Raw genomic sequence first — 15,362 nt, forward strand, 5'->3', positions numbered from 1 at the left:
GGGGCTGAGACTGTGGGGCACGAAAAAAACGTTTTCTCGGTTGTTTTTGCTCCGGGAGTGCCTTTTTCTTGTCAGTAGCCTTGTCAAGAATATCGTCTAAGGCCGGACCGAAAACATAATCTCCCTTAAAGGGTATAGCACACAACTTGGCCTTTGAGGTGATATCACCGCTCCATATTTTAAGCCAGAGGGCTCTTCTAGCAGAGTTGGAGAGTACGAGAGATCTGGCAGCCACTCTAACAGATTCTAGAGAAGCGTCAGCCAGAAACCCAGAAGCTCTATGCAGGATGGGAAGTGAATCTAATAACTCACCTCTCGGGGTACCCTGAGATATATGAGACTCTAATTTCTCCAACCAGCAGGAGAGGGCCCTGGCAACACAAGTGGAAGCGACATTGGCCTTAAGGATAGACGTAGAAGTTTCCCAAGATTTATTTAGGAGACTTTCAATCTTTCTGTCCATAGGATCCTTTAATTGTGAAGAATCCTCAAAAGGGAGTGCTGTTCTTTTGGTGACTCTAGCCACCTGCACATCAACCTTTGGAATGTCCAATTTGATTACTTCACCCTCTAGAGGAAATCTATGCTTCATTTCTGCAGGGGTAGTGAGGCGTTTCTCAGGCTGTTCCCATTCCTGATTAATCATACTAACGATGTTAGCGTGCACCGGGAACCCCACTCTCTTCTCCGATCTGAGTCCACCAAACATCTGATCCTGTACGGACTGTGGTTCATATTCCTCTTCTAGGCCCATAGTATTACGGACAGCAGATACTAAATCCTCAATATAATCTGAGGAAAAGAGGTATTTCCTGACCTCAGCTTTAGGTGATACAGGATCTTCCCAGCCCACAGATGAAGTATGGGAGAGGTCTGAATCAGAGTCCGATTCGACCATCTGAATTTTTCTCTTTTTAGCTGGGGAATGTGGTGGCGGAGGTGGAGGAGTAGTAAAAGCTGCTAACGAAGATTGCACCTCCTGTTTTACTAAGGAGCGAATTTCATCCAGCAGAGATGGTTGCTCAGCTTTTACAATCTTGTCAGTACATGGCTGGCAGAGTCTTTTGTCCCAGTTAAGAGGGAATTTAGTAGAACAGACTGGGCACTTCTTTTTAATAGCGGCTTTAGGGGCAGACTTCTCTCCCTGAAATGACAAGGGAGAGGGGAGTGAGGACATTAAACCCCCTATAGGTACTACCTCCCGGATCCTATCCCTGCAAAACACTTACTGTAGCAGGGGTAGCACTGGGCTCCGCAGATGCAGGGCACAAGGAACCATCCATACTGGGAAAAATAGTCTTACCTCAGTGGTGGTTCAGCAGGGTTTAAGAACGCTGTCCGCACCTGCCTCCAGCAATCAACAGTTCCCCCTCCCCCTCCGGGATCCATGTGAGGGGACGCCATCAGTCCGACACGCCGGCCGGCGAACCCGGAAGAAGCGGCCTCCAGGAGAACGAAGGACCGGAAGTGACGCGCGGGACCGCCGACGTCACATCCGGAACGCCGAGCCGGCAATGGAGGGGGAGAACGCCGAGCAGCTCATGGAGGAGCCCGGCGAGGGATCCCAGGCCTGCTTTGCCCTCGTGGGGGCGCGGGAAGGCCGGGAGGGGGTCCCTGAGGCACCTGCATAGCAGGACGACGGGAGCAGCAGGGGAGGAGGCGGAGCGCGACCATCAGCTGCCCGGCTATAACAGGCAGAGCCTGCACAAAGGTACCGCAGTCGCCGGCCACAACAGCACCTGGAGACCTATCCCTGTCCCATGGGGAACAGGAAAGACACTGGCAGGTGGGAGGTGGGAGGTCCTTTTAAACCTCTCTGTGTTTCCTGTTCCCCATTAGGGCAAAGAGACAACCTCCATATGCAGTCGTGGAAGGTGACTAGAGAAAATACTGAAAAATCTTTAAATGAGAAGGTGTGTCCAAACTTTTGGTCTGTACTGTATACAGCGCTCCCCCTCGGTATATACAGCGCTCCCCCTCGGTATATACAGCGCTCCCCCTCAGTATACAGCGCTCCCCCCGGTATATACAGCGCTCCCCTCAGTATATACAGCGCTCGGTATATACAGCCTCCCCTCGGTATATACAGGGCTCCCCTCGGTATATACAGCGCTCCACCCTCGGTATATACAGCGCTCCACCCTCGGTATATACAGCGCTCCCCCTCGGTATATACAGCGCTCCCCCTCGGTATATACAGCGCTCCCCCTCAGTATACAGCGCTCCCCCCGGTATATACAGCGCTCCCCTCAGTATATACAGCGCTCCCCCTCGGTATATACAGCCTCCCCTCAGTATATACAGGGCTCCCCTCGGTATATACAGCGCTCCCCTCGGTATATACAGCGCTCTCCTCGGTACATACAGCGCTCCCCCTCAGTATACAGCGCTCCCCTCGGTATATACAGCGCTCCCCTCGGTATATACAGCGCTCCCCTCGGTATACACAGCGCTCCCCTCGGTATACACAGCGCTCCCCCTCGGTATATACAGCGCTCCCCCTCGGTATATACAGCGCTCCCCCTCGGTATATACAGCGCTCCCCCTCGGTATATACAGCGCTCCCCCTCGGTATATACAGCGCTCCCCCTCGGTATATACAGCGCTCCCCCTCGGTATATACAGCGCTCCCCTCGGTATATACAGCCTCCCCTCGGTATATACAGCCTCCCCCCCGGTATACACAGCGCTCCCCTCAGTATATACAGCGCTCCCATCAGTATATACAGCGCTCCCCCTCCGTATATACAGCGCTCCCCCTCCGTATATACAGCCTCCCCTCGGTATATACAGCCTCCCCTCGGTATAGACAGCGCTCCCCTCGGTATAGACAGGGCTCCCCTCGGTATATACAGCGCTCCCCCTCCGTATATACAGCCTCCCCTCGGTATATACAGCCTCCCCTCGGTATATACAGCTTCCCCTCGGTATACAGCCTCCCCTCGGTATACAGCGCTCCCCTCGGTATATACAGCCTCCCCTCGGTATATACAGCGCTCCCCTCGGTATATACAGCGCTCCCCTCGGTATATACAGCCTCCCCCCGGTATATACAGCGCTCCCCCCGGTATATACAGCCTCCCCTCGGTATATACAGCCTCCCCTCGGTATATACAGCGCTCCCCTCGGTATATACAGCCTCCCCTCGGTATATACAGCGCTCCCCTCGGTATATACAGCGCTCCCCTCGGTATATACAGCGCTCCCCTCGGTATATACAGCGCTCCCCTCGGTATATACAGCCTCCCCTCGGTATATACAGCCTCCCCCCGGTATATACAGCGCTCCCCCTCGGTATATACAGCGCTCCCCTCGGTATATACAGCGCTCCCCCTCGGTATAAACAGCGCTCCCCCTCGGTATATACAGCGCTCCCCCTCGGTATATACAGCGCTCCCCTCAGTATACAGCGCTCCCCCCGGTATATACAGCTTCCCCTCGGTATATACAGCCTCCCCTCGGTATATACAGCCTCCCCTCAGTATACAGCGCTCCCCCCGGTATATACAGCGCTCCCCCCGGTATATACAGCCTCCCCTCAGTATATACAGCGCTCCCCTCGGTATATACAGCGCTCCCCTCGGTATATACAGCGCTCCCCCTCGGTATATACAGCGCTCCCCCCGGTATATACAGCGCTCCCCTCGGTATACAGAGCTCCCCCTCAGTATACAGCGCTCCCCTCGGTATATACAGCGCTCCCCTCGGTATATACAGCCTCCCCCCGGTATATACAGCGCTCCCCCCGGTATATACAGCCTCCCCTCGGTATATACAGCCTCCCCTCGGTATATACAGCCTCCCCTCGGTATATACAGCCTCCCCTCGGTATATACAGCGCTCCCCTCGGTATATACAGCGCTCCCCTCGGTATATACAGCGCTCCCCTCGGTATATACAGCGCTCCCCCTCGGTATATACAGCGCTCCCCCCGGTATATACAGCCTCCCCCCGGTATATACAGCCTCCCCCCGGTATATACAGCCTCCCCTCGGTACATACAGCCTCCCCTCGGTATATACAGCCTCCCCCCGGTATATACAGCCTCCCCTCGGTATATACAGCGCTCCCCTCGGTATATACAGCGCTCCCCCCGGTATATACAGCGCTCCCCTCGGTATATACAGCACTACCCCCGGTATATACAGCGCTCCCCTCGGTATATACAGCGCTCCCCTCGGTATATACAGCGCTCCCCTCAGTGTACAGCGCTCCCCTCGGTATATACAGCCTCCCCCCGGTATATACAGCGCTCCCCTCAGTATACAGCGCTCCCCCCGGTATATACAGCTTCCCCTCGGTATATACAGCCTCCCCTCGGTATATACAGCCTCCCCTCGGTATATACAGCCTCCCCTCAGTATACAGCGCTCCCCCCGGTATATACAGCCTCCCCTCGGTATATACAGCCTCCCCTCGGTATATACAGGCTCCCCTCGGTATATACAGCGCTCCCCTCGGTATATACAGCGCTCCCCCTCGGTATATACAGCGCTCCCCCTTGGTATATACAGCCTCCCCCCGGTATATACAGCCTCCCCTCGGTATATACAGCCTCTCCTCAGTATATACAGCGCTCCCCCTCGGTATATACAGCGCTCCCCCCGGTATATACAGCGCTCCCCTCGGTATATACAGCCTCCCCTCGGTATATACAGCCTCCCCTCGGTATATACAGCGCTCCCCTAGGTATATACAGCCTCCCCCCGGTATATACAGCGCTCCCCCCGGTATATACAGCCTCCCCCCGGTATATACAGCCTCCCCCCGGTATATACAGCCTCCCCTCGGTATATACAGCCTCCCCCCGGTATATACAGCGCTCCCCCCGGTATATACAGCCTCCCCCCGGTATATACAGCCTCCCCTCGGTATATACAGCCTCCCCTCGGTATATACAGCCTCCCCTCGGTATATACAGCCTCCCCCCGGTATATACAGCGCTCCCCCCGGTATATACAGCCTCCCCCCGGTATATACAGCCTCCCCTCGGTATATACAGCCTCCCCTCGGTATATACAGCCTCCCCTCAGTATATACAGCGCTCCCCCCCCCCGGTATATACAGCCTCCCCTCGGTATATACAGCCTCCCCTCGGTATATACAGCCTCCCCTCGGTATATACAGCGCTCCCCCCGGTATATACAGCGCTCCCCCCGGTATATACAGCCTCCCCCTCGGTATATACAGCCTCCCCTCGGTATATACAGCCTCCCCCCGGTATATACAGCGCTCCCCTCGGTATATACAGCGCTCCCCCCCCCCGGTATATACAGCCTCCCCTCGGTATATACAGCCTCCCCTCGGTATATACAGCGCTCCCCTCGGTATATACAGCCTCCCCTCGGTATATACAGCGCTCCCCTCGGTATATACAGCCTCCCCTCGGTATATACAGCCTCACCTCAGTATACAGCGATCCCCCTCGGTATATACAGCCTCCCCTCGGTATATACAGCCTCCCCTCAGTATACAGCGCTCCCCTCGGTATATACAGCGCTCCCCTCGGTATATACAGCGCTCCCCCCGGTATATACAGCCTCCCCTCGGTATATACAGCCTCCCCTCGGTATATACAGCCTCCCCTCAGTATACAGCGATCCCCCTCGGTATATACAGCCTCCCCTCAGTATACAGCCTCCCCTCAGTATACAGCCTCCCCTCGGTATATACAGCGCTCCCCCCGGTATATACAGCCTCCCCTCGGTATATACAGCGCTCCCCTCGGTATATACAGCCTCCCCTCAGTATACAGCGATCCCCCTCGGTATATACAGCCTCCCCTCGGTATACAGCCTCCCCTCAGTATACAGCCTCCCCTCGGTATATACAGCGCTCCCCCTCGGTATATACAGCGCTCCCCTCGGTATATACAGCGCTCCCCCCGGTATATACAGCCTCCCCTCGGTATATACAGCCTCCCCTCAGTATACAGCGATCCCCCTCGGTATATACAGCCTCCCCTCGGTATATACAGCGCTCCCCTCGGTATATACAGCGCTCCCCCCGGTATATACAGCGCTCCCCCTCGGTATATACAGCGCTCCCCCTCGGTATATACAGCCTCCCCCCGGTATATACAGCGCTCCCCTCGGTATATACAGCCTCCCCTCGGTATATACAGCCTCCCCTCGGTATATACAGCCTCCCCTCGGTATATACAGCCTCCCCTCGGTATATACAGCCTCCCCTCGGTATATACAGCCTCCCCTCGGTATATACAGCCTCCCCTCAGTATACAGCGCTCCCCTCGGTATATACAGCGCTCCCCCCGGTATATACAACCTCCCCTCGGTATATACAGCGCTCCCCCCGGTATATACAGCCTCTCCTCAGTATATACAGCGCTCTCCCCGGTATATACAGCCTCCCCTCGGTATATACAGCCTCCCCTCAGTATACAGCGCTCCCCTCGGTATATACAGCGCTCCCCCCGGTATATACAGCCTCCCCTCGGTATATACAGCCTCCCCTCGGTATATACAGCGCTCCCCCCGGTATATACAGCGCTCCCCTCGGTATATACAGCGCTCCCCCCGGTATATACAGCCTCCCCTCGGTATATACAGCGCTCCCCCCGGTATATACAGCGCTCCCCTCGGTATATACAGCCTCCCCCCGGTATATACAGCGCTCCCCTCGGTATATACAGCCTCCCCCCGGTATATACAGCCTCCCCTCGGTATATACAGCGCTCCCCTCGGTATATACAGCCTCCCCTCGGTATATACAGCCTCCCCTCAGTATACAGCGATCCCCCCGGTATATACAGCCTTCCCTCGGTATATACAGCGCTCCCCCCGGTATATACAGCGCTCCCCCTCGGTATATACAGCCTTCCCTCGGTACATACAGCGCTCCCCCCGGTATATACAGCGCTCCCCCCGGTATATACAGCCTCCCCCCGGTATATACAGCGCTCCCCTCGGTATATACAGCGCTCCCCTCGGTATATACAGCGCTCCCCTCGGTATATACAGCCTCCCCTCGGTATATACAGCCTCTCCTCGGTATATACAGCGCTCTCCCCGGTATATACAGCGCTCCCCCCGGTATATACAGCGCTCCCCCTCGGTATATACAGCCTCCCCTCGGTATATACAGCCTCCCCTCGGTATATACAGCCTCCCCTCGGTATATACAGCGCTCCCCCCGGTATATACAGCGCTCCCCCCGGTATATACAGCGCTCCCCTCGGTATATACAGCGCTCCCCTCGGTATATACAGCGCTCCCCTCGGTATATACAGCGCTCCCCTCGGTATATACAGCGCTCCCCTCGGTATATACAGCGCTCCCCTCGGTATATACAGCGCTCCCCTCGGTATATACAGCGCTCCCCTCGGTATATACAGCGCTCCCCTCGGTATATACAGCGCTCCCCTCGGTATATACAGCGCTCCCCTCGGTATATACAGCGCTCCCCTCGGTATATACAGCGCTCCCCTCGGTATATACAGCGCTCCCCTCGGTATATACAGCGCTCCCCTCGGTATATACAGCGCTCCCCTCGGTATATACAGCGCTCCCCTCGGTATATACAGCGCTCCCCTCGGTATATACAGCGCTCCCCTCGGTATATACAGCGCTCCCCTCGGTATATACAGCGCTCCCCTCGGTATATACAGCGCTCCCCTCAGTATATACAGCCTCCCCCCGGTATATACAGCCTCCCCTCAGTATACAGCGCTCCCCTCAGTATATACAGCGCTCCCCCCGGTATATACAGCCTCCCCCCGGTATATACAGCGCTCCCCCCGGTATATACAGCGCTCCCCTCAGTATATACAGCGCTCCCCTCGGTATACAGCGCTCCCCCCGGTATATACAGCGCTCCCCTCAGTATATACAGCCTCCCCCCGGTATATACAGCGCTCCCCCCGGTATATACAGCCTCCCCTCGGTATATACAGCGCTCCCCTCGGTATATACAGCCTCCCCCCGGTATATACAGCGCTCCCCCTCGGTATATACAGCGCTCCCCTCGGTATATACAGCGCTCCCCTCGGTATATACAGCCTCCCCCCGGTATATACAGCCTCCCCTCAGTATACAGCGCTCCCCTCAGTATATACAGCGCTCCCCCCGGTATATACAGCCTCCCCCCGGTATATACAGCGCTCCCCCCGGTATATACAGCCTCCCCTCGGTATATACAGCGCTCCCCTCAGTATACAGCGCTCCCCCCGGTATATACAGCGCTCCCCTCGGTATATACAGCGCTCCCCCCGGTATATACAGCCTCCCCTCGGTATATACAGCGCTCCCCTCGGTATATACAGCCTCCCCCCGGTATATACAGCGCTCCCCCTCGGTATATACAGCGCTCCCCTCGGTATATACAGCGCTCCCCTCGGTATATACAGCCTCCCCCCGGTATATACAGCGCTCCCCTCAGTATATACAGCGCTCCCCTCGGTATATACAGCCTCCCCTCGGTATATACAGCCTCCCCTCGGTATATACAGCGCTCCCCCCGGTATATACAGCGCTCCCCTCGGTATATACAGCGCTCCCCTCGGTATATACAGCCTCCCCTCGGTATATACAGCGCTCCCCTCGGTATATACAGCGCTCCCCTCGGTATATACAGCGCTCCCCTCGGTATATACAGCGCTCCCCTCGGTATATACAGCGCTCCCCCTCGGTATATACAGCCTCCCCTCGGTATATACAGCGCTCCCCTCGGTATATACAGCGCTCCCCTCGGTATATACAGCGCTCCCCTCGGTATATACAGCGCTCCCCTCGGTATATACAGCGCTCCCCCTCGGTATATACAGCCTCCCCTCGGTATATACAGCGCTCCCCTCGGTATATACAGCGCTCCCCTCGGTATATACAGCGCTCCCCTCGGTATATACAGCCTCCCCCCGGTATATACAGCGCTCCCCTCGGTATATACAGCGCTCCCCTCGGTATATACAGCGCTCCCCTCGGTATATACAGCGCTCCCCTCGGTATATACAGCCTCCCCTCGGTATATACAGCGCTCCCCCCGGTATATACAGCGCTCCCCCCGGTATATACAGCGCTCCCCTCAGTATATACAGCGCTCCCCTCGGTATATACAGCCTCCCCTCGGTATATACAGCCTCCCCTCGGTATATACAGCCTCTCCTCAGTATATACAGCGCTCCCCCCGGTATATACAGCGCTCCCCTCAGTATACAGCGCTCCCCCCGGTATATACAGCGCTCCCCTCAGTATATACAGCGCTCCCCCCGGTATATACAGCGCTCCCCTCGGTATATACAGCGCTCCCCTCGGTATATACAGCGCTCCCCCCGGTATATACAGCGCTCCCCTCGGTATATACAGCCTCCCCCCGGTATATACAGCGCTCCCCCCGGTATATACAGCGCTCCCCTCAGTATATACAGCCTCCCCTCGGTATATACAGCGCTCCCCCCGGTATATACAGCGCTCCCCTCAGTATACAGCGCTCCCCCCGGTATATACAGCGCTCCCCTCGGTATATACAGCGCTCCCCCCGGTATATACAGCGCTCCCCCCGGTATATACAGCGCTCCCCCCGGTATATACAGCGCTCCCCTCGGTATATACAGCCTCCCCTCGGTATATACAGCGCTCCCCTCGGTATATACAGCGCTCCCCTCAGTATATACAGCCTCCCCTCGGTATATACAGCGCTCCCCCCGGTATATACAGCCTCCCCTCGGTATATACAGCGCTCCCCTCGGTATATACAGCGCTCCCCCCGGTATATACAGCCTCCCCTCGGTATATACAGCGCTCCCCCCGGTATATACAGCGCTCCCCCCGGTATATACAGCGCTCCCCCCGGTATATACAGCCTCCCCTCGGTATATACAGCCTCCCCTCGGTATATACAGCGCTCCCCTCAGTATATACAGCCTCCCCTCGGTATATACAGCGCTCCCCTCGGTATATACAGCGCTCCCCCCGGTATATACAGCCTCCCCTCAGTATATACAGCCTCCCCTCAGTATACAGCGCTCCCCCCGGTATATACAGCGCTCCCCCCGGTATATACAGCCTCCCCTCGGTATATACAGCCTCCCCTCAGTATACAGCGCTCCCCCCGGTATATACAGCGCTCCCCCCGGTATATACAGCGCTCCCCTCGGTATATACAGCGCTCCCCCCGGTATATACAGCGCTCCCCTCGGTATATACAGCGCTCCCCCCGGTATATACAGCCTCCCCTCGGTATATACAGCGCTCCCCTCAGTATATACAGCGCTCCCCCCGGTATATACAGCCTCCCCTCGGTATATACAGCGCTCCCCTCAGTATATACAGCCTCCCCCCGGTATATACAGCGCTCCCCTCGGTATATACAGCTTCCCCCCGGTATATACAGCCTCCCCTCGGTATATACAGCGCTCCCCCTCGGTATATACAGCGGTCCCCCTCGGTATATACAGCGCTCCCCCCGGTATATACAGCGCTCCCCCTCGGTATATACAGCGCTCCCCCCGGTATATACAGCGCTCCCCTCGGTATATACAGCGCTCCCCCCGGTATATACAGCCTCCCCTCGGTATATACAGCGCTCCCCTCGGTATATACAGCCTCCCCCCGGTATATACAGCGCTCCCCTCGGTATATACAGCTTCCCCCCGGTATATACAGCCTCCCCTCGGTATATACAGCGCTCCCCCTCGGTATATACAGCGGTCCCCCTCGGTATATACAGCGCTCCCCCCGGTATATACAGCGCTCCCCCTCGGTATATACAGCGCTCCCCTCGGTATATACAGCCTCCCCCCGGTATATACAGCGCTCCCCCCGGTATATACAGCGCTCCCCTCGGTATATACAGCCTCCCCTCGGTATATACAGCGCTCCCCCCGGTATATACAGCCTCCCCCCGGTATATACAGCGCTCCCCTCGGTATATACAGCGCTCCCCCCGGTATATACAGCGCTCCCCTCGGTATATACAGCGCTCCCCCCGGTATATACAGCGCTCCCCTCGGTATATACAGCGCTCCCCCTCGGTATATACAGCGCTCCCCCCGGTATATACAGCCTCCCCTCGGTATATACAGCCTCCCCTCGGTATATACAGCCTCCCCTCGGTATATACAGCGCTCCCCTCCGTATATACAGCCTCCCCCCGGTATATACAGCCTCCCCTCGGTATATACAGCGCTCCCCCTCGGTATATACAGCGCTCCCCCTCGGTATATACAGCCTCCCCCCGGTATATACAGCGCTCCCCTCGGTATATACAGCGCTCCCCTCGGTATATACAGCGCTCCCCCCGGTATATACAGCGCTCCCCCCGGTATATACAGCCTCCCCTCGGTATATACAGCCTCCCCCCGGTATATACAGCGCTCCCCCCGGTATATACAGCCTCCCCTCGGTATATACAGCGCTCCCCTCAGTATATACAGCGCTCCCCCCGGTATATACAGCGCTCCCCCCGGTATATACAGCCTCCCCTCGGTATATACAGCCTCCCCCCGGTATATACAGCGCTCCCCCCGGTATATACAGCCTCCCCTCGGTATATACAGCGCTCCCCCCGGTATATACAGCGCTCCCCCCGGTATATACAGCCTCCCCCCGGTATATACAGCGCTCCCCCTCGGTATATACAGCGCTCCCCCCGGTATATACAGCGCTCCCCTCAGTATATACAGCCTCCCCTCAGTATATACAGCGCTCCCCCCGGTATATACAGCCTCCCCTCAGTATATACAGCTCTCCCCCCGGTATATACAGCCTCCCCCCGGTATATACAGCCTCCCCCCGGTATATACAGCCTCCCCTCGGTATATACAGCCTCCCCTCAGTATATACAGCGCTCCCCCCGGTATATACAGCCTCCCCTCAGTATATACAGCGCTCCCCTCAGTATATACAGCGCTCCCCCCGGTATATACAGCGCTCCCCTCGGTATATACAGCGCTCCCCCCGGTATATACAGCGCTCCCCCCGGTATATACAGCGCTCCCCTCGGTATATACAGCGCTCCCCTCAGTATATACAGCGCTCCCCTCAGTATATACAGCGCTCCCCTCGGTATATACAGCCTCCCCTCGGTATATACAGCGCTCCCCCCAGTATATACAGCGCTCCCCCCGGTATATACAGCCTCCCCCCGGTATATACAGCGCTCCCCCCGGTATATACAGCGCTCCCCTCAGTGTACAGCGCTCCCCTCAGTATATACAGCGCTCCCCTCGGTATATACAGCGCTCCCCTCAGTGTACAGCGCTCCCCTCAGTGTACAGCGCTCCCCTCGGTATATACAGCCTCCCCCCGGTATATACAGCCTCCCCCCGGTATATACAGCCTCCCCTCGGTATATACAGCGCTCCCCCCGGTATATACAGCGCTCCCCTCAGTATATACAGCGCTCCCCCCGGTATATACAGCCTCCCCTCAGTATACAGCCCCCTGTGACGTCACCTCTCAGGCTCGGACGTTTCTCCTCTCGGTTCTCGCTGCTTCCGCCGACACCAGCGCAGTTCGGGGTCGGAGGCTGCCACGCGATTGGCTGTTCGGATCACGTCCTGGTTGCTGATTGGTTGCTAAATTTGTCTGTTATTTCCAAGCTTAGAATGTATCTTATCATCCCGTTATGTCTGACCAATCACACTGCGAGGAGAGGGCGGGGCTCAGCCTGCAGGTCTCCTCGGTTTTCAGTCAGTTGCTATAGTGACAGTATCCGGAGCCGCAATTGATGCCTCAGGTGTCGTCTTCCCGCGCCACGTCACGTGTGCGGTCACATGATGCGGTCACATGATGCGGTCACGTGTGCGGTTCCGTCTGTCAGGTATCCTGTGCCATGGGAGAGAAGCCGCAGGACGGTGCAGCGGTGTGAACGGGGCTGATGGAGAAAGAGCCCGTATGTCCATAGGAAAGAAGGCGGACTGGCCATACCGCCCTAAAGTGCAACGAAACCCTTCATAGCAAGAAGCAGGCGGAGAAAACGGGGGAGCAAAGCAGACGACGATCGTCTCACGGTGACATTGCACTTACCAGGTCGTGTGCAGGACATTGTGAGCGTGAGACGATCGTCGTCTGTCTGGGTCTGTGCTCACGGTCAGGAACAGCGCGGGGTCTGCGCTCACGGTCAGGAACGGCGCGGGGTCTGCGCTCACGGTCAGGAACAGCGCGGGGTCTGTGCTCACGGTCAGGAACGGCGTGGGGTCTGTGCTCACGGTCAGGAACGGCGCGGGGTCTGCGCTCACGGTCAGGAACGACGCGGGGTCTGCGCTCACGGTCAGGAACGACGCGGGGTCTGCGCTCACGGTCAGGAACGACGCGGGGTCTGCGCTCACGGTCAGGAACGACGCGGGATCTGCGCTCACGGTCAGGAACAGCGCGGGGTCTGCGCTCACGGTCAGGAACGACGCGGGGTCTGCGCTCACGGTCAGGAACGACGCGGGGTCTGCGCTCACGGTCAGGAACGACGCGGGGTCTGCGCTCACGGTCAGGAACGGCGCAGGGTCTGCGCTCACAGTCAGGAACGGCGTGGGGTCTGCGCTCACGGTCAGGAACGGCGTGGGGTCTGCGCTCACGGTCAGGAACGGCGCGGGGTCTGCACTCACGGTCAGGAACAGCGCGGGGTCTGCGCTCACGGTCAGGAACGACGCGTGGTCTGCGCTCACGGTCAGGAACGGCGTGGGGTCTGCGCTCACTGTCAGGAACGGCGCGGGGTCTGCGCTCACGGTCAGGAACAGCGCGGGGTCTGCGCTCACGGTCAGGAACGGCGCGGGGTCTGCGCTCACGGTCAGGAACGGCGCGGGGTCTGCGCTCACGGTCAGGAACGGCGCGGGGTTGTCACGATATGGTACGAAATATCATAAGTAGTACTCTTGCTAGCCTGCGTGGGCTAAGCCCTCTTCTTGGAGTGATGCTGCAACAGTTTGTAGCTTCAAATTCCTGACTTTCAACCCCCAAGCCCCCCTTCCCTTTCACTCAGCCAAGAGCTGCTTTGCCAATGTACTGGGGGGAGTTTTATGGCCGAAAGGTATTTACGACCAGGTTAGAATCTTCCTCCAGCTGGAACTGGAAAACGGCTCCAAAATTCATGAAAGATTCTTTGTTTGGTTTTTGTACGATATTATGCACAATGTTTATAAATATATATTCGTATTCCCACTCGGTGTATCTACCCATCCCTTGAAACTCGGGCTTCTAACTCTGTCTGGTAACATAGTAACATAGTTAGTAAGGCCGAAAAAAGACATTTGTCCATCCAGTTCAGCCTATATTCCATCATAATAAATCCCCAGATCTACGTCCGTCTACAGAACCTAATAATTGTATGATACAATATTGTTCTGCTCCAGGAAGACATCCAGGCCTCTCTTGAACCCCTCGACTGAGTTCGCCATCACCACCTCCTCAGGCAAGCAATTCCAGATTCTCACTGCCCTAACAGTAAAGAATCCTCTTCTATGTTGGTGGAAAAACCTTCTCTCCTCCAGACGCAAAGAATGCCCCCTTGTGCCCGTCACCTTCCTTGGTATAAACAGATCCTCAGCGAGATATTTGTATTGTCCCCTTATATACTTATACATGGTTATTAGATCGCCCCTCAGTCGTCTTTTTTCTAGACTAAATAATCCTAATTTCGCTAATCTATCTGGGTATTGTAGTTCTCCCATCCCCTTTATTAATTTTGTTGCCCTCCTTTGTACTCTCTCTAGTTCCATTATATCCTTCATGAGCACCGGTGCCCAAAACTGGACACAGTACTCCATGTGCGGTCTAACTAGGGATTTGTACAGAGGCAGTATAATGCTCTCATCATGTGTATCCAGACCTCTTTTAATGCACCCCATGATCCTGTTTGCCTTGGCAGCTGCTGCCTGGCACTGGCTGCTCCAGGTAAGTTTATCATTAACTAGGATCCCCAAGTCCTTCTCCCTGTCAGATTTACCCAGTGGTTTCCCGTTCAGTGTGTAATGGTGATATTGATTCCCTCTTCCCATGTGTATAACCTTACATTTATCATTGTTAAACCTCATCTGCCACCTTTCAGCCCAAGTTTCCAACTTATCCAGATCCATCTGTAGCAGAATACTATCTTCTCTTGTATTAACTGCTTTACATAGTTTTGTATCATCTGCAAATATCGATATTTTACTGTGTAAACCTTCTACCAGATCATTAATGAATATGTTGAAGAGAACAGGTCCCAATACTGACCCCTGCGGTCCCCACTGGTCACAGCGACCCAGTTAGAGACTATACCATTTATAACCACCCTCTGCTTTCTATCACTAAGCCAGTTACTAACCCATTTACACACATTTTCCCCCAGACCAAGCATTCTCATTTTGTGTACCAACCTCTTGTGCGGCACGGTGTCAAACGCTTTGGAAAAATCGAGATATACCACGTCCAATG

General features: G+C 55.9%; 1 protein-coding gene across 1 annotated transcript in view; it reads right to left on the bottom strand.

Annotated features, from left to right (window-relative positions):
- The window catches only part of EMC3 (ER membrane protein complex subunit 3), a 64,299-nt gene extending 51,752 nt beyond the window's left edge, over positions 1–12,547 (bottom strand). The window contains exon 1 of the mRNA XM_069735957.1: positions 12,411–12,547. The gene's annotated coding sequence lies outside the window, so the exon portion shown is untranslated. The remainder of the gene's footprint in view (positions 1–12,410) is intronic.
- Between the last annotated feature and the right edge of the window lie 2,815 nt (positions 12,548–15,362).

Source organism: Ranitomeya imitator, chromosome 8 (genome assembly GCF_032444005.1).
Source record: "Ranitomeya imitator isolate aRanImi1 chromosome 8, aRanImi1.pri, whole genome shotgun sequence".
NCBI classification, from domain to species: Eukaryota; Metazoa; Chordata; class Amphibia; order Anura; family Dendrobatidae; genus Ranitomeya; species Ranitomeya imitator.